Source organism: Lissotriton helveticus, chromosome 4_1 (genome assembly GCF_964261635.1).
Source record: "Lissotriton helveticus chromosome 4_1, aLisHel1.1, whole genome shotgun sequence".
Classification (NCBI taxonomy): Eukaryota; Metazoa; Chordata; class Amphibia; order Caudata; family Salamandridae; genus Lissotriton; species Lissotriton helveticus.
The window spans coordinates 1,213,962,538-1,213,981,588 of NC_136063.1; the positions used below are offsets into that span (position 1 = coordinate 1,213,962,538).

The following is a 19,051-nucleotide window of genomic DNA, read 5'->3' on the forward strand; positions in this document are numbered from 1 at the left end:
GTGTGGCCAACGCCCGAAGCAGCTGGCAGGAGCCTGCGAGGCACCAGCGTCCTCTGGCAGTTGGGACATGCCTCCCCCTGTTGTCAGCGTTACTCGGGCCACAGAGAGGAAGTCCCTCTGTTGGATCACCGAAATGATTGGCAGCCCGGGGTCACTTAGCAAAGCCCCGGCTGCCAACGTGAACTTTTGGGGACGGAATGGCCACACAGGAGGGGAGAGTGCTTCTTTGCCTTAGCTCTCCACTTCGGTAACTCGACGACCACCAGAAGCATATAGCGCTCAGAATGCACTAAGGTACGGGGCCTTTTAGAAAGCACTCTATACGTGCTGTTTTAACCAACGAACAGCACTCCTCACGCTCCTTTCACCACGAGGCCAGTGCAGCGCGGCACGTTGTAATGCAAATGAAAGAGCCCCTTCACAGCAGGTGAAGCTCTCCCCACCGGTTGTACTGGAAGGCGCAGGCTGCAGGACAAATCACTCCCCTTGCGCTTTTCCTTCAAAAGAGAAGGGTACCAGGACATTTTAAACAAGAACCAGCATGAGAACACCAGAAGCTGGTACAGCAATGAGGAAGCACCAGATCCTTGCAAAACAATGTGCCAGCACCAGATCTTCCCCAAATGGAAGCAAAAGCACACGGAAGGAAGACTTTGATGTCCCTGAGTTTCCACAACAGGAGGTGTGCACAGACTGGCCCTCAGAGATTCTCCTCACAAGCAGGATGCCACAGCAGAGCCAAAAGAGTCAGTCCTTTTCCTCCACCACAGACAGAAGCAGCAACTGCAGGCCAACCTAACACAGCACACAGCAAAGGGGCATTACTTTTGCTTAAAGCACTCCGGCTCTTTTTCTTGGCGTGGTCCTCTTGTTCCTGGAAGTAATCTAAAGACCTGGGGGTTTAGGTGTAATACTCATACCCCAAAATGTCTTTATTCTCTTTGTGGCAAGGGTATCTGAAACCAGTCCAAACCAGTTCTTCCCTCACTGGTGCAGCATGACCACAGGGAGCAGAGACAGCATTGTGCAAAAGGAGACAAAGCCTATTCAGGTGTAGGTACAACTCCTCCCACCACTCTAAATGCAGACCAGATCTATTCAGCCCTGCGGTGAGTCACCCAGGCAAGGCAGGGCACACCTCAACCCCCCCCCTGTGACTGTCTAAAGTGAATGCACATCTCAACTCCTGTCACTCACACACCAGATGATAAATACACAAACAGCCAGAGGCACACAGAAAGGCGAAGTAAGACAATGTAAGTAGGTATGACTGTGAAGTGCTCTCCTTATCAGCAATGTATGTGATTTGTATCCTAGGGTGCTATACTAAAACATATGCTGTCAAATATACATGCTCGAAATAACAATACAATTAACAAATAAGTAAACCTGAATACAGTGTGCATTGTCCACTATTATATAATGCAAAAAGTAAACACATTTCATCAATGTCATCATGGTGGATGCTTATATGCATTCTCTGAAATCTTTTCTTTATACTTCTTGTTGTAATCCATTAACAATCATGAATGTACATACAATCCAATACCATATTGTAAATACAATCTTTTTTCGATCTTCGAATACTAACAAAAGAAAACATAGAAAAGCAATCTTAATTTTCAGGCCCAATGCATTTTGGGACTTCGGTCACTTCTTCAGGGGAAATTCTGCAAAAGAAAAATGTCAAACAATGTACAAGGGTTGATCTTCAGCTCGAATCATAACATGAACTATTCATTTATATGTGTGTGTTCCCAACAGTATTCAGTGCTACTATTTGTAAGTAGAAATGTACCTAACCCGACTTTCTTGAAAGCTACAAACGTCCATACACCATCTAAATTCAGCTCTACATACCGCCTCCCGTCACGCTGCTCGAACATCTCCATGCATGCATTAGTTCTTGCCTACCCGATCCCAGTTTATTACCAAAGCCTGAGTAATCTGCGATCAACAACAAAGACGGACTGTTAACCTGAATTCCTCACTGTGTTCATGGTGGCCGCCATTTTAAAATGTGTTTATCATCCCAGAACGTATCCGGTATTAACACTTGAAACCCAATACTGCGTGCAAAAAAAGGCTGGAACCATGCTACTGAAACCACCGCATTTAATTGCATAACGTAGCACTTGATTAACTCAGAAAATATTCATTCTCTACCCACTCGTCACATGGCACTTGCTTCAATACCACTGAGCATTTCCCGAACACAGCTGGAGTCTAGCCCAATAAGTTCCATAATAAATATCACTGTACTGTGATGTGGTTGGGCCGATGCAAACCTAAAACTAACAAAAAAGCCTCAACTTAAGTAATGCAGTTCCTAAGGTATGTACCCTTTGTCACCCATCCTCATGCTCCCTTTGAAAACTAAATTACAGTGATAGAGTGAAATTCAGTGTACAAGGGTAAATACATTAACCCGTTATGTGTTCCACCAATACTTTAATCTTTCACACCACTCACATTCAATATCTAATGTGTCTTGCCATTGCAACTTTTGCTGAGACGATTTGAGAGTTATATCTAGACAAAAATTAATAGCTCTGTATGTTGGTTATTGAGTTCATGTTAAATACAAGATATTATGGCTGTTTTATTACTGAAGTTATGTTATAAAAAGCAAATCATGTCAATCTTATCATTGAGTCCTTTGGATGATAATGCATTCAAGTGTTTAATTCAATATATTTCACGTTGTAGTAATGCTCAGGTGGTATCTCGGCCTGGTAGGTTTTTAATGACCTAAATTATTTGAAAACGTAATTGTGAGATGGTATGTCGTGCTTCCTGCCAATGTACAGCCAAACTTGAAGTCTTGTTATTTTGTGTCCATATTGTACTTTTACGTTCAGTGATTCACGTTTTTATTTTCCTCTCTGGTTTGACTACATAGACCTTGCTGCAGGGACATTTAATGCTATCAGTGACATTATTGAAATACACAGTCTGATGACAGTTTTGTCACTTCCCCTGTATTTAGATGAGTTAAATTTGACCCAGTGATCACGTTGTTGCAATGAATGCAGTTTAAACATGTTGTTGTTCCTTCAAACATTGTATCAGTTTTTTGTTGATAATCAATTTTGGTTTTTTTAACAAAAATACCAGCAATACTCAAATACAACATATTACAGCAGTAGTAGGACATCTCTCTCCCACATCTCTGGGGGAGGGTGCATTTGTTACATATGATCATGTAGAGCCCCACATGGTGTACACAGCCTTAGTATATGGCACATTCATTGTATTGGCCCAGCCATTTACCCCAAACCGTACGGTGTTTAGCCAGATACCCTCTGGCCTCAAACATCGGTTTCTCTTGCGCTGCACACCAATCTACCCCCCCTATGCCACTTTGCCAAGCCTGGTGACGTCCGATTTATCCAGTTAGCAGCAATATCTTGTTTGGCCACCATTATGGCAGTAGTAAGGAATTGTTGATCTGCCCGAGAGCCATCTAACCCATCCGTAATTCCCAGGAGTATATGCAAGGGGTTATGTGGGACCTCCCAGGATTTCTGTGAGCTCTGTTTCTATGGAATCCCAATATCTTGCTATAACTGGACAGGTCCATACCATGGGGAAGAAGGCTGCTTGATCATGATCGAAGCGGGCGCATAATGCATTAGGTTTCATACCTGCGCTGTAGAGGCGCTTGGTGATTAGGTAGGCAGCGTGTAAATAGTATAGCTGAACATAGCGGAGCCTGGCTGAGGTGGTGATTGTTTTGGGGGCCATCAGCGTGTCTCTCCAGTGTTCTTCTTCAAGCGGTCCTATCCACTGTTCAAATTGATTCCTTAAATGGTCTAATGTGTTTAGAGTGTTGTTAGTGAGGGAGCGATAAATACGAGAGACACCCCCCTCTCCCTGTTATAGTGTGCGCTTCCGGGGGACTATATTCCGGGATCGAATCACCTTGTGGTATGTGCATTTAGAGGGCGGGACCTAGTTGCAAATATTTATAGAATTGTGAGGGATGTAGGGAATAGCGGGTTTGCAAATCTTGGAAAGTGTGGATATGGTCGCTCGCTCACATGTCTCTAAGTTGTGAGAAGCCAATGTGGTCCCATGCACGGAATCCCTCCAATCTGCTGACCTCCTGGAGCCATGTTCCCTGCCAAAGTGGAGTGTATTGGGCAACTTATTCATCCAGTGGGTATGACGCAGGGAGGAACGCCAAACCAGGAGAACAGCCTGCATCACAGTTGGTAAGGTTCTGGGGATAGAACTCCCATACATCATCGCCTGGATCTTGGGTAAGCCCAGGTTGCCTAGTTCCACTCTGAATGCTGGGTCTGACCATGCCTCCATCAAAGGGTGGAATCGGGCATCAGAACAGGCCCAAGCGAGGTCGCCCCCACCCCAGAGGAATTTGGGGGTCAGACTGGCAAGCTCTCTGAACCAGGTGCGCGGAAAGTGGAATGGATTGTTTTGGATCATGTAAAGGAACCTGGGGAGTATCATCATTTTAAAAAGGGCAATTCTTCCCAGGAGATTGAGTGGTAATGTCCGCCATTTGTGGAGGTCATCCCAGGCTTTCTTCACCAGCGGTGAGACATTAAGTGACCAGGCTAGATCGGGGAGTAAGGCCACCCAAATTCCCAGATATTTAAAGGACTGCCTTCTAATAGGGATCATGGATTGCCAGTCAAAGCAGTCCCTTGACAAGTGGAGGGGGACCAGAATGGATTTACTGGAGTTTAGTTTAAGGCCAGAGACCTATCCAAAGAGATGTAGTGCCTCGAGGCAGTGGGGACCAGATTGGGCAGGTTCGACTAGAAAAATCAAGACCCATGTATCAGTTTTAACTTGTGGTTTGGAGAGTAATGCATTAAGGTTTTTTGATCTTGTATAGGCATAAAAAGGTTTCTCTTTGAAAATGTCATTAAAAGCTGGTTTGTTTTGTAATAGTTCCCACCTGGTGCTGATGATCTTTTTAATGGCCGAAGAGCTAGTTAAGTATCTGGATACAAAGATGTGTTGATTTTCTTTGGACTAGACCGTTTTTGTAGTAACTCAGATCTGGCCAGCTTGTCAGCGCGATGTATGCAATCTACCAGCGTTTCTTCTGGATGTCCTCTATTTTTGTGTCTTTTGCATTATACTTTTTCTCTAGTTTCTTGTTCTGAGCAAATTCTCTTGATCCTCAAAATGAGAAAATGGTACGTTCCCAATTAGACTCGCCGGATGGAAACTTGTATACAATAATGCATTGTTTCTATCTGTTGGCTTGGTGAACATCTGTGTTTGTAATCCTGTGCTGCTTTTGGTTATCAAAACAACCAAAAAACCTATCCTCGTTTTATCAATGGTATGAGTGAACTTAATCCTTGGAATGTATGTGTTCAGTTGGCAGATATTTTCTTCCAATGCTTTCTTCGTGTCTATACAGTTCAGAAATATGCAATACATCTTCGTCTTGGTGTTCTACTCCTTGTTCTTATAAATGTAGTCATATTCAAACTTAGCCATGAATATATTGGTGTATGTTGGTGCGCCGGAAAAGCCCATCGATGTACCAGTTAATTGTAACTGAAATTTATCCCACCATTCAAAGTAGCTTTGATGCAGATAAAAATGTAATAGCTCCAGAAGAAATATCTTGTCTGCTCTGACTTTAGGTAGCTGTAGTATGCCCATTCCACCGCTTCCATTCCTTCCTGGTGAGGGACTGAAGTATAACATGCTGTTACATCTATAGTGCAGAGTAACCAATGCTCTTGGACTGAGGCTTCCATGGTTTGGAGTTTCAACAAAAAGTCTGTTCTATCCTTTATGTAAGATTGCCATGTTTGTACAAACATTTGTATGAAATAATCCAGATATTTCCCCAAGGGTTAAAAAAGTGAACCACAGCCTGAAATGGTGGATCCTGTAATCATTGTGTATTTTTGGAATCATGTACAATTTGAGTTTACACTGGTTCGTGGCTGTCAAGAATGTTCTGGTTGTCGAGTTTATCCAGCCCATACATTCCGCTTTTTCCAATATTGTATTCAGCGTTGCGATCAGTTAAGATGTGGGATCTTGATCCAATAACATATACGTTGATGCATCTGACATGTGCGGATTGACTTTGGTTTAATAATATTATGTGTCAATGGCCACTGATGCGCCCCCTTTTTCATCTGATTGAAACATAATATTTGGATTGTTTGCCAGACATTTTTTAACATGTATTTCCTGTAAATAAATATTTTGTCTGCAGTGTTTTTTGAATTTCAATTACCTGATGTCATTTTTTGCCATGAACTCAAATGTGTTCAGTGTTTTATGTGAAACAGGAGCTAGAAATGTACTCCAAGCTTTAAACTCCAACATTTCCAGATCTTCTTACTCTGTTCTGACTGGTACTATGTAGGAAAATAAATGTTGTAATTGCAAGGTGCTCATGAATTTGAACACAGATATTTCACATTCTCCGTCATTTGTATCATATGTTGGTACTAAAGACATGCCTTTGTTCAAAATCTTAATTTGTTGTGCCATCCGTTGTATGGATGATATATTAATTATCAAACTTCGTACTGGCTCCTTAGATTTTTGAATGCCTTATCCCTTTCCTCTCCTTGTTTTTAGATAGAAACTTGTGTTTTTGCTCCTGGATGTTGTGGTGGTTGTCCTTGATCCGGTATTTGAGACAAGAAAAGACACTGAAGTGGTGGGGTGAACTGTGTCTAATTGATTCTCTTGTTGAACTCTGTTGAGCCGAATTCATGTTGTCAGCTTCACTGGAGCTCTGGTGGCATCAATGTCTTTCTCTGATAAATCACTTTCTTCTGAAGACGTAGTTGTCCTTTTGGAGTTGAAACGCTTTTCGGGGTACATCTCAGCCCAAGTGTATACTTTGTTCACTTTATAATCTATTGTGTCTCCTTTGAATTTCCGCCGTTTACCTTCTTGTAACTCTAGGCTGTAAGTTTCCAATTTTTGGTTAAGCCCCTCGAGCGTGATCATCCAAGTATCCAATTCTATCCTTATTTCCAATTCCCTTTTGATGCCATGGTGTACCATTTATTCCTAAACACTCTGTTCTTATGGAACCTAAAAAGCATTGGCTTGATTGAGAGTATTAGTCCTTGCGGAATTCTCTTCGCCTTGCGATACTGTACTAGTGTTGATACATGTAAGTTGACTTCTGGTTCGATACGCTAATTGTTTGAGTTGTTGCGAGATCGATCCCCCCTTGTACATCCGAAAGTTTAACTTCAATAATAACACAGCCATAATATCTTGCATTTAATATGAACTCAATAACCAACATACATAACTATTTATTTTGTTAGTTTTAGGTTTGCATCGGCCCAATAACATCACAGCACTGTGCTATTTATTATGGAACGTATTGGGGTAGACTCAAGTAGTGTTCAGGAAACGCTCAATGGTATTGAAGCAAGTGCCATGTGCCGAGTGGGTAGAGAATTAATATGTTTGACTTAATAAGATGCTGCATTATGCAACAAAACGCTGTGGTTTCAGTGGCATGGTTACGGTCTTTTTTTACACGTAGTAGTGGGTTTCACGTGTTAATACCAGGTAAGGCTGGGGACAATAAACACATTTTAAATTGCCGGCCGCCATGAACGTAGTGAAGAATGCGGGTTAACAGTCCGTCTATGTTGTTGATTGTAGATTTCTCAGGCTTTGGTAATAAACTGGGATCGGGCATTCTAGAACTAACGCATTCATGGACACGTTTTAGCAGCGTGACGGGAGACAGTAAGTAAAGCTGACTATAGGCAGTGTATGGATGTTTGTCGCTTTCTAGAAAGTTGGGTTGAATACATTTCTGACATCATGTTTTCAAGTTGTTATGGGTTGACAAGAGGCACATTTGCGGTAGACGGTTTTGTGAGACCACGCGAGCAGGATTATACATGTAAGAAAAGCGTGTGACCTTGCGTTGAGAGAAATGCGTAAAACATCTAGTGATTTCAAGCTTTATTGTTAATTTCAGTTTTTATTGTTACAATTGACCACAAGACAATGATATATGTTAACCATGAGTTTGTATAGTAATTACAAAGTAATGGAGGGGGGGGAACATGGATTAGCGCCATTAGTTGATAATACTCACCACAGGGAACAGTGGCATTTTCTGATAGGGGTGGATAAACCCTTGTGAGCACCGTGATAAGGTGAACAAGCATGGCAGTAACCAGCACCAATTGATGGAGAACAACAAGCACAACACGCATGATTAATGGTAGTATAAACACATTGAATGATATGGTGAAAGAGTGGTAAAAGGGGTCTGTATCACATTTTAGGCTTGGCAGGATTGCATGAGAAAGAGAGCAACAAATGTGGTGAACAACTACTTACAAACAAGTAGCACTGAATAATGCTGGGAACACACACACATAAATGAATAGTTCATGTTATGATTCGAGCTGAAGATCAAACCTTGTACATTGTTTGACATTTTGTTATTTTGCTGAATTTCTCCTGAAGAAGGGACTGAAGTCCCGAAATGCATTGGGCCTGAAAATTAGATTTGTTTTACTGTATTTCTGTTAGGATTCGAAAGACTAAACAAAGATTGTATCAACAATATGGTACATAATGGTATGTACATTTATGATTGTTAATGGTTTACAACAAGAAGTATAAAGAAATAATTTCAGATATAGTCATCCAGCATTATGACATTGATGAAATGTGTTTCGTTTTTGCATTATATAATAGGGGACAGTGCGCACTGTATTCAGGTTTAATTACTTGTTAATTGCATCGAAGTAAGAAATTACCCACTTTCTAAAAGTGCATTTTAAAACACAGGATTTAAAAACCACCTTTACCAAAAAGGTGTGTGAATAAATTCTTGAGTTCAGAGAGTCTAAACTCCATTTCCTATCTTGTCCCTTTTGCAAGTTACACAGGTACACATGGTACAGTGCAACCCCAATGATAAGCCTATTGGACAGATAGCCTTTCAACATTGAAAAATTAAATACACAGTATTTCAATATCAGGACATGTCACACACACACACTAGTGCATGTTGTACCTTTCACATACACTGCACCCTGTCCCTGAGGGTACCTTGGGTCTACGTTAGGGGGGCCTCACATGTAAGGAAAGGGAACATTTAGGTCCGACAAGTGGGTGCACTTGTCAGGACAACATGGCAGTTTACAACTGCACGCGCAGACACTACAGAGGAGGGTCTGAGATACATTTACAGGGTTACTCGTGTGTGGCACAACCAGTGCTGCAAGCCCACTAGTAGCATTTGATTTACAGGTGCTGGCACACACAGTGCATGTTACTAGGGACTTACCAGTAAATCAAATATGCCAATCATGGATAACAAATCCTTGTCACATTTTATACGGAGAGCATACTACACGGGTTTGCCACCTGCATAAGATGGTTAGGGCACCAGGGGCCCTATTATGAATGCGGCACATTTTTCTGGATTGCTCTAGGTGCACCTTTCAAAAGGTGCGCCCAACACAATCCAGGAAAATGTGCCATATTATGGTGAATGCGCTGCCTTCAAGCAGTGTCATTTGCAACACAAATAGCTCTAACTTTCACTAATGTGAGACCAATTACATTGCAAATGCTTGTTTTCTTATTTTGAAAGCCTTAAATGAGTTAAGTATGTCCAGATGCGGGTCCCTCTGCTCCCTGTGCCATAGGACTCAAGCCACACCTCACTAGACTGAAACTGAATTGAAGTTGCATTGATCATGTTCAGAAGGGATGCAGCTTGGAAGTTCTGACTGGATTGTCCTTATTGGAGCAGCAACAAGACTGATTTGAATTTGGTTGGTGGCCCCTACTTCTATAGGCAGAGCGAGTGAAACTGGGAGACAGGAATGTATCCCAGTTTTATTACAGGTAGCTTATTTTAATTCAGGTATTCCTCAAATCAATATCTTATTTTATCGTTCTACCAATGCACGAATGACACCTAAATATATCTCCATACAGGCCAGCACAAGTCAGTAGCCCACATCAATCACTACTTCATTCAAATTCAAGACTGGATGACTCAGCAGAACCCAAAACCAAACTCTCAAAAGTTGTTTTTCATCATCAGGTCAGATCTGAAGGTCATCACAGCATCACTGTGGCAAGATAACCCTTAGAAGTCTGGCCTCTGCTCAGGGATCATTCATAGTGCCAACTCACTTGCTTACATCTCAAATAATTAAATTAATAGGGACTCATATAAAAAGTACATGTTAAAAAGCACCAATTTCTAACTGAGGTTACTACAGTCAATGCAGTCATTTATTACAAATATGGTCTTAAACAAGGCATAAAGGCATTGGTCATATTGCTGCAAGAATATAGGATCCGTCTTCTCACAAGTCTTCCTGTGTTCCTACCGACTCCCACTCTACTGGTCTTACATGAGGCAGACCAAAACTTTTTGTCACAAGACTCTCCTCCTACAAAACCTGTGCTAAAATCATCCAGATAACTATGGAGCCGATTCACAGAACTAATCTGACACAAAATCCTAAACTTACTACTTCTGGTATTCACAGAAGGCACTTACAATTTTTTGTATTCACAGAAATCACTTACGACTCCTTACTTTACGTCCGCAGTCGGGGTGGAATCTCCAGCAACGGACCGTACTCTCCACACTCATGCAAAGGACATTCTTTTGAAGTTCATTGTGGAATCGCTCAGTGGGAAAATCAACTCTCAATCGATGCCATAGTTTGTGACATTGCAAATTTCCTATTGTTGACTAACCTTTAAGTCCTGGAAAGCCAAGTCGTTCACATGAAATGCTTGGGAAAGAATACAGGTGTAACTAAATGTATGCTGTGGCTACACACATAAACAAATTATACGATGGACTGATTAGTGGAGTGACACCACATCATTAAGGTGTCATAAGAACTATAAAAGAAGAAACCCCAAAGGTGGGGCCACGCCAGACTATTTTTTCCTTTGGTAATGCAACACCAACATATATTTTTTCCTCTCAATGCAGGATGCTCTAATTTTTTCTGTGGAGCGTTACTCATTTTGCTTTGCATTTTAGCCTTTTATCGCAACGCCTAATTTTCCCTATCTTAAACTGCTTTTTTGCTAATGCTGCTGCATTCATGCAGTCGACCTGGAATCCTCCTTTGTCGAACTAATTGATTATTGCTTTATATTTTCTTCTTGTCAATTCTCATGGACTTGCCAGGATTGATTCCTTTACTCCTTTGCTTTAAATCTTTGGATATTTTTCACAAAGGACTTTACCATCCTTGTTTCTTTAATGGTGGTAGAAGTCTGAAATATCATATCTGATGTTTATTTTAACCATCCTCTTTGGTTTTGAACTCCTGACTAAATGTGTGTTCTAGTACTATAAGCTTAAATATAAATGTTGGAACTTTAATACAATAACTAACTATCCAAATTGCCTGAGTTCATTAATGTGTCTCGATTTTCTTCATTTGATACTGTATTGAAATACTCCTTTAATCTGCTTTTATTTTGTGTCGCAGTAGCAGTGCCACTGGTTTTTATTATACTGGTTAGACTTAATTTCTTTAAAAGATTGGGACTCCCCATTCCGATACTTTATTTTTACATTATGGCCCTGAGGATAGGGTATTCATATTTTATTTCAAATGTGTGAGTTAGTCACCAATTAATGGTCCTAATTGGGTGGCTAGCGTTGTGTTTTGGACATCCTAATTCCCACCCCTCCTATCGGCAGACAAAGATCTATCAGAGGACCATTTGCCTCTGTGGTGAGGGTAACCCTCAAATCCATCTGACTGTAGAGGGCCTAGTGCAGTTAGAGGGATAGATGAGTAAGTAGTAAAGTAGAAGCTAAATTTGATATATTTATACCACTTACGCTGGATCGCGATCTAAACTGACTTTCCGCTTTCAGCAATGGGTAACTGTATTGCATTACAGTACACCAACTCTTCTATAACTTATGAAATATCAACTCTTGTTGCAAGCAATGCACTTTGGCGTCTTCTCAGACTATCATGGTGCTAAAAAAAAACACATTATGGGGCCTATTACGATTGCGGATTTCCCGCATCCACCGGGCCGGCGGAAGCCACCGCCGGCCCGGAGGATGCGGGAAATCCGCCGCGGAGCCTTGAAAGACCCACCGCCATATTAAGATGGCTGGTGGGTCTTACTATCTGTCCTCCGCTTTTCCGCCGCGGGCGGATTCCGCCCGCGGCGGAAAAGCATTAACATGGCTGGCGGTGTCTATCAGACACCGCCAGCCATATTAGGATGTCTGCAGTAAAATGCCTTTACACGGCGGCATTTCCGCCGTGTAAAGGCATACGGATTTGTGTTTGGGGGCCCGTTGCGGGCGCAACGGGCCCCCAGGGGTGAAGGGGGGGGTGGGGGTGCACATGGGGGGTACCTATGGTACCCCCCTGCATTTGCCTGCACAAAGCGGCAGGCACCGCGAGGTGCCTGCCGCTTTGTGCATGCAAATGCACAACTTACATTTACATTTAATGCACAACTTACATTTTTATCATTGCGGCGGGTGCTGCTTCAAGCAGCACCCGCCGCAATGATAAAAATACAGGATGTGACCGCCAGGGTGGCGGTCACATCCTAATTAGAACGGAGGGACCGCCGCTGCCCCTGCGGACGGTCCCTCCTTCTCTATGGGGGCGGACGGACTCACGTCCGTCCGCCATCATAATCGGCCCCTTATTCTGAAAATAAGTGGCACGAAACTTCAAATGAAATTAAGGTATGCCACCCAGGAATGTGAGAAAAAGAAAAGGAATTGTAAACAAATCTCGAAGTGGTGAGTAGGAAGACAAACTAACTTTTGATCTATGTCTCTGAAAGCGGAGCAAATGTGACAAGAAAACAAGATTTAAATACATTTTTATTGCTCACTAAGTGAATGAGCAATAAAGATGACCTTTAAATCTTGTTATCTTGTCACATTTACTCAGCTTTCAGAGACAGAGGTCAAGTATGGTATATAGTTAGGTCGAGGAGATTGAGCAGTGGTAAAGTGGGACAGTTGCTGGTGGTAGGTTGAGGGAAAAATTGTAATTCTTATAGATGAATTGTGCCTGACACTTGGCTCCATTGCCCCTGGTTGCACAGAAATGTAATGTGATGCAGTGAAATCACCTGCAGTGAACATAGTGTCTGTCAGTCACTCTCATCTTTACCTCCCAGTGCTCATTTAGCAGAGCTGGTGGCCATTCAAACTGCCTTCCAGAGGCTGGATGTTGTAAAATTGTGTTTCCTCTAAAACTGTCACTCAATTCCCCCGCAGAGAGACATCACAAAACCTGTTGTCACCATCTGCTGGCATATGTTCTATGTGCTGTACTTTAGCTCAATGCCATCTTAGCCACTGCTTAAGCTCAGTGTCATCATCAGCATTGGTTCTCCTCAATACCATCTTAGATATATTTGCCTTTAACTCTGCTTGTCAGCATCATTATTCAGTAAATCGAGGTACAGTATAATTTAGGCTCCACCCTTTATGCGTAATGATACACTTGTAAATTCATGTACAACATTCATATATAATGTGTATTCCATTTCTTTAACACGAGATGTACTTAAATCAATTAATAGAATTAAATCATTATAGTTAATAGAAATCCATGCATAAGCATATTTGGATTGAATAATCGATTAATATAACCATATCTGTGTATCAATGTTTAAAATCTGTTTCCAATTTTACATGTACATTTATGAATAATCGTGTAACCAAATGTATTCTACTTTGAGTTAACTTAGCTTGTCTACAGGCCTCAATTGAAGTATATGTTTTAACCTTGCAAGTAGGCTTCTTCCTTCCTTTTGCAGGTGTGTCATCGTGCTTCTCGTTACTAGAGAAAGGCTCATTGTTTGTATTAGGTGGCTGATAGCCAGGCCAATGGGGAGAAAACTGGCATCAGATTCGAAGAAATAATGGTAAAAGGAGGCCTTCTGATTATCATGGACCAGGGTGATGGGTTATTTAAGGTTGAATGCTCCAGTCACAATTTCGATGAGATTGGAAACTGAAGGGAGGGTGCTGATGTTCTTCACAGTCAACATCTTGGTTGGTTCCGGGTAGTGTTAGGAGAGGCAAGGATGTTTTTGAAGCTACTATTATTTTCATTGGTGCTTTCATAGTTAGTTAGGCATACCAACTCGGAGAGGGAACTGATCTCTCTCTTGATGGGCTTTCCCTAAAGCGTGAAGCTTTATGCTGAACTCTCTTTCTATTTCATTGAACTTTTATACTAATAGAGGGAATTACTCAATACCCTGCACTGACGAGTGAGGAATACCAGAAAAGAAAAAAAGAAAAAGGAGGAAAAACAGACAGGAAATACAGAGGGCTCAGGTGAGGGTACTGATAGTGATTCTAGTGATTACTTTTTGAATGTGTTAATGTCAATGTGTCCACCACCTTATAAAATGGGTAGTGCTCTTAGAGAAGGAGACTCAGAGAGAGCCACTGCCCCACTAAATATAAACAGGACCATATGGGAGAAAGTGTGAGAATTCATGCTCCTGTGGACTCTTCTGTTTTTAATGCCCTAAACGCATTAACTGTTCCTGTTGCTATTGGTCCCACAGTACCATTACATTAACCTAAGTTGTCTGAGGCCACAACAGATGCCTTGACGGTTCATACTGGAGCAAATGTGTCAACCACTGTTCCTGTTGTCTCTGGATGGGGCGGGGAACAGCTCCTTTAGTCCCAACTAAAGTAACATGACCTGACATTGCCCCTGCACCATCAGCGTTGAATAGGACAGGTCTCGCTGCCATAGGGGAACCTGCCTCAATACCATAAAATTCTTGCAGGTCCATTTGGAATTCACTCCAGTGTATTTCAAGTAATAGCACAAGTGTTGGGGTGACATCTAGTACCTATGGCACCCAAAATGGAGTGAATTCACAAGAGTTATATGATGTGATCAGATTTTTCAACTGGTCCCCTAGAGGGTGTGAAAGCTTAGAGTTAAACAGGGAGGCCCTGTCTTCAGTGAGGGAGACTCCAGTGGATGCATTTAGATTGGACCTAGAAATGGAAACTAGGTTGATTGATTTGTAAGCATTTCTTAGATACTGTGAGTGGATTTAAATACTCTCTTGGACACTGTTGTACAGAGTGACATGTGAGCAGAATGCAAAGTGGCTCTACAATAGCCAGAGAAGGAGCCTTCAAAGAACCCAATATCTCATGCTCCGTCTCCAATGGTGATGAAAAAATATAAACAGGTGATTACATTCTTGAAAGGAAAGGTGCCAGCAAAGGAAATTGATTGGGTTAAGATTGACAGAACAACTAAAGAGCCTAAATAAACTGTATATTCTTTTTATGAGAGGTTATTGTAGGTGTTCAAGCAGCATAGTGGGATGGAAAATCCTGAAAGCAAGCATATGGGGAGTTTTGTGTCTCAGTTTGTGACAGGACTGAAGCCTAATACTAGCTTGATGATCAAGCAGCAGTTAACTTGCTGGCAAAGTGAGGCAAATGATGAGATCTTGAGGTATGCTAATTACTTCAGTGATTAATTGGACATGAAAAAGAAGAGATTGAGGGAAAAGTTAATGCTGGCCCCGATGAAGGTAGCATAGAGGGGAAGTCAGAATCAATCCTATACAGGAAATGGTGGTGGTGTGCAAGGTGGTGTGTGTCAGCAAGGCAGATCTATGATGCAGGGTGGAAATGGTGTTTTCAAGGTGGTCCCAGTTGACCCGAGTACCGGGATTGATGTTGCAAAGTTGAAAAAATCTAATCCTTGTCATTATTGTAACAGGGTGGGGCACTGGAAGCGGGAGTGCTGCTTCAATCCAAATAAGGAAGTTAATGATAATCAGGTTCAAAGCTCAGGATTTGTACAGACTCAGATTGGTAAGCATGTACAGCCGTAGAATATCCATAGGCCGAGGATGTAGGGTCCTAACAAGCCTCAAGCCCCAGTAATGCAAATCTCTCAAGCCCTGATGTCTCAGCAAAATGTGAATGCCCCTAGTTTTAATGAAAATCAAGTTCCAAATTTCAACCAAATGCTTTCAAAAATCCAAATCCATGCCAGTAGTTTCCCATGTTTGATTTACTTTAGGGATATGGCTCTGACCTGTCACAATGATGGTGCCTGAGGGGGGGGAGAAGATTGTGTACTTGGCGCAGTCTTAGAGTTGGACCAGAGTGGCCCATTCGTAGAAGGTGAGATAAATGGCCACCCTGTGTCATTTTTGATCGACACAGGTGCTACCTGTTAGAACAGTGGAAGTTGCAAACCTACCCCGCTCTGGAACCAGAATCCTAAGTTGTAGGAGTTATAATCAACAAATGACAAACCCTGTGACAAAAGAAGTTCCTGTTAAAATAGGACCCTTTTAAGAAAAACATCAATTTGTGGTATGTGATTCCAGTCCTGCAGCTCTTCCAGGATACGATTTATTGTGCAAACATAATTGCATCATTTATTGGAGAAGGAGAGCAATCTAGGAAGGGTTTGAAATGTTATGGGTAATGGATTTTGGATATCTAACTCATCATGTGGGAATACTGCCTGGGTCTATTTTTTTACTTAGGACTATCCTACTTTTTGTTTTAGACCATGTTTACTTTTATTTTGTAAGTGTGTGTTGTCACTACACTGCATGTTTCTCTTTTATCAGGTGATCTTGTGCTTCATCAAAGTATGCTGTTTATTTTCCATGCCACATCATCAAGTGACAGTGTGCTGTATAACAATGATCTGAATCTGCCTTTCGCTCAACACCTAATGAAGCACTTGAAATAAAGTGAAACCAGAGAGTATTTCCTTCACAGCAAGCTGTTTGCTTCTCGAGAGAGAAAGGGAACATTTCTGATAAATGAGCCTACTGTGCTAAGCAGAAAACATGTTAATAAGAGGCCAGTGCGCTCGATTCTACAATTGAAACTTATGCCAATATAATCCTTTTCTTTTTTATGAAGACATAAAATGTACTTGACATTCAACTTTATTTCCAACGACTGAATAAGTTACCTACATCTGATTTTCTAAACCACCATCATGCTCCAAGAGCAAGCCTTGACTGCTCGTCCCTTACTACGTCAGGAGGGTAAATGCCCAAAAAAGTAGGATCTCAGCATTTCAGTGAACTGCACAGTGGTCCTCAACCACTTGGGATCTAGAGATCCCAGAACATACTTGTCAGAAGGATTTCCCTGTATCTCCGAGTTCAGGAGAGGTCAACTGACAAAGGCCTTTGGAATTTTTGGGTTCATAAAAATGGTGTACTTCAGGTGATGCCTCCAGGATAGAAACCTGTAGCAGCAATCTATATAAAATCCAATCCCAAGCTATGTTGTCAAATAATTTAACAATTTCCATGCAGTAGTTGACTCTGATTGCAAAAGCTATATGATGCTCTGGCAGAAAACAGAAGGCCTAGAAGCACATGATGTGCATCCAGACAGATGTGCATTTTCAAGGATTTTCCATACAGTGTTGCTATCTCCTGTGAAATGCTAAAGCGAGAATGAGATGTTTTGATCCATGTTGAAGCATTGTTGACTGAGTTGACTGGCCTGTTTTATATTAGCATCTTGCCATGCAATATCACAGTCTGCCACAAGTCCTACATTTCCTGTACTTAATTTTTCCTGGTTCTAAGGCCAACCTTAGTGAACAATTTGTGACCTGCTCCAGTCTTTACCTTAAGCCTTGGCCACATCTCTTTCCCCTAGACTTGGCAGCACTTATGAGGGCCAAAGTGTTAACAAGAGAGGGCCCACAGAGGTGAAAGTAAGCATGGGCCCAGGGAAAAATCTAACATTTCAAGTCCTTGATCATAGCCTTAAAGTTCCATCAATAATTTTTCTGGACAATCTAAATCCTGCAAAACTCAAGTGGACCCTTACCATTGGTTCTCTAGCCACCAAGCTCAGTTGAATGTGTGTGACAATGATTTGAAGCTATGTGCTTAGGACAGAAACAAATTCTGAAAGTGAAACACAGTTTACCCCAAAACTAAACTAAATGTACTCATTTGAACAGATAATACTATTTATATGGGTTGGTACAGTCAATTTACGTAATTGAGATATTTGGTAAATTTGAGTAGGCATAATTGTGCATAGGTGTCCCCAGGTACTTGTGTATTCCAAACTAAGGCCAAGGATCCATTCTCGCTGTTTAATTTTTTATGCAGTTTAAATGCTTGTATCTCTAACCATCATTCAAGTTATGTGGCTTTCAGAGTAAAAGATGAGATCTGACAGATCTTGTATCATTGCACTTCTTTTATGTGTGAGCAACCTGCAAAAATGCAAACCCTATCACAGTCATGTATCCTCAAAGACTAATACTTGGCTTACTTGGCCAAATATGAACATTTGCATCTTTTTGTATTGGTGGAATGGATAGTGGTAGTATTAGTGCTGGCATTTGAGGTGGTATCTGCTTTGTGTACGCTTTAAAATATACCACCTTGGTTTGCTTGTGGATGTGTGATTAGGAAGAAACTGGTGCTACCTGACCTGTGCTAAGGTCCTATAAGGTACTAGTGCTAAAATGGGCACAGATTGCACCTGCGCTCGTTTAGCACCAGTGCATGGGTCTAAAGCAAGGGTCTTCAACCTTTTCTGAAATAAGAGCTACTTATTCTCAATAAAAATCCTCCCAAGCTACTAATAATATTAAAGGTACAATAGTGACTGTATCAGACAAGATTACATTGGTGGCCACTCCATGCAAAACTGCCGGCAGTGATCACCTCAGTGAGTCATGGAGGGTTACCAGTTGTAATGTCAAAAAGGCTGTGTCAGTTTGGAATGCCTCTACCTGGGTATTGCATAACAGCCAAATGCAATGCGCCTGGCGCCAAGATAACATGACTAATAAGCCTCCCCCAAGGCCACAAGATTAATTACTCAAATATTAGCTTTCAATATATTTTGGAAATTCAACCTTTTGTCAGCATATGAGTTCTGAAAATAAACACATTTTTGTCTCATATACACACTTTTCAATTTTGACCTACATATGTTAATTGAACCAAACAAAAACCTCTGATTTAGTAGGCTGGCCTGTACACGTAGAGTTACTTATTGATAGTT

The 19,051-nt window shown here is 41.5% G+C and overlaps 1 protein-coding gene across 2 annotated transcripts in view; it reads right to left on the reverse strand.

The window, feature by feature from the left end:
* Positions 1-19,051, reverse strand: part of RETREG1 (reticulophagy regulator 1) — a 729,848-nt gene that overhangs the window by 21,426 nt on the left and 689,371 nt on the right. The gene's annotated exons all lie outside the window — the stretch shown is intronic.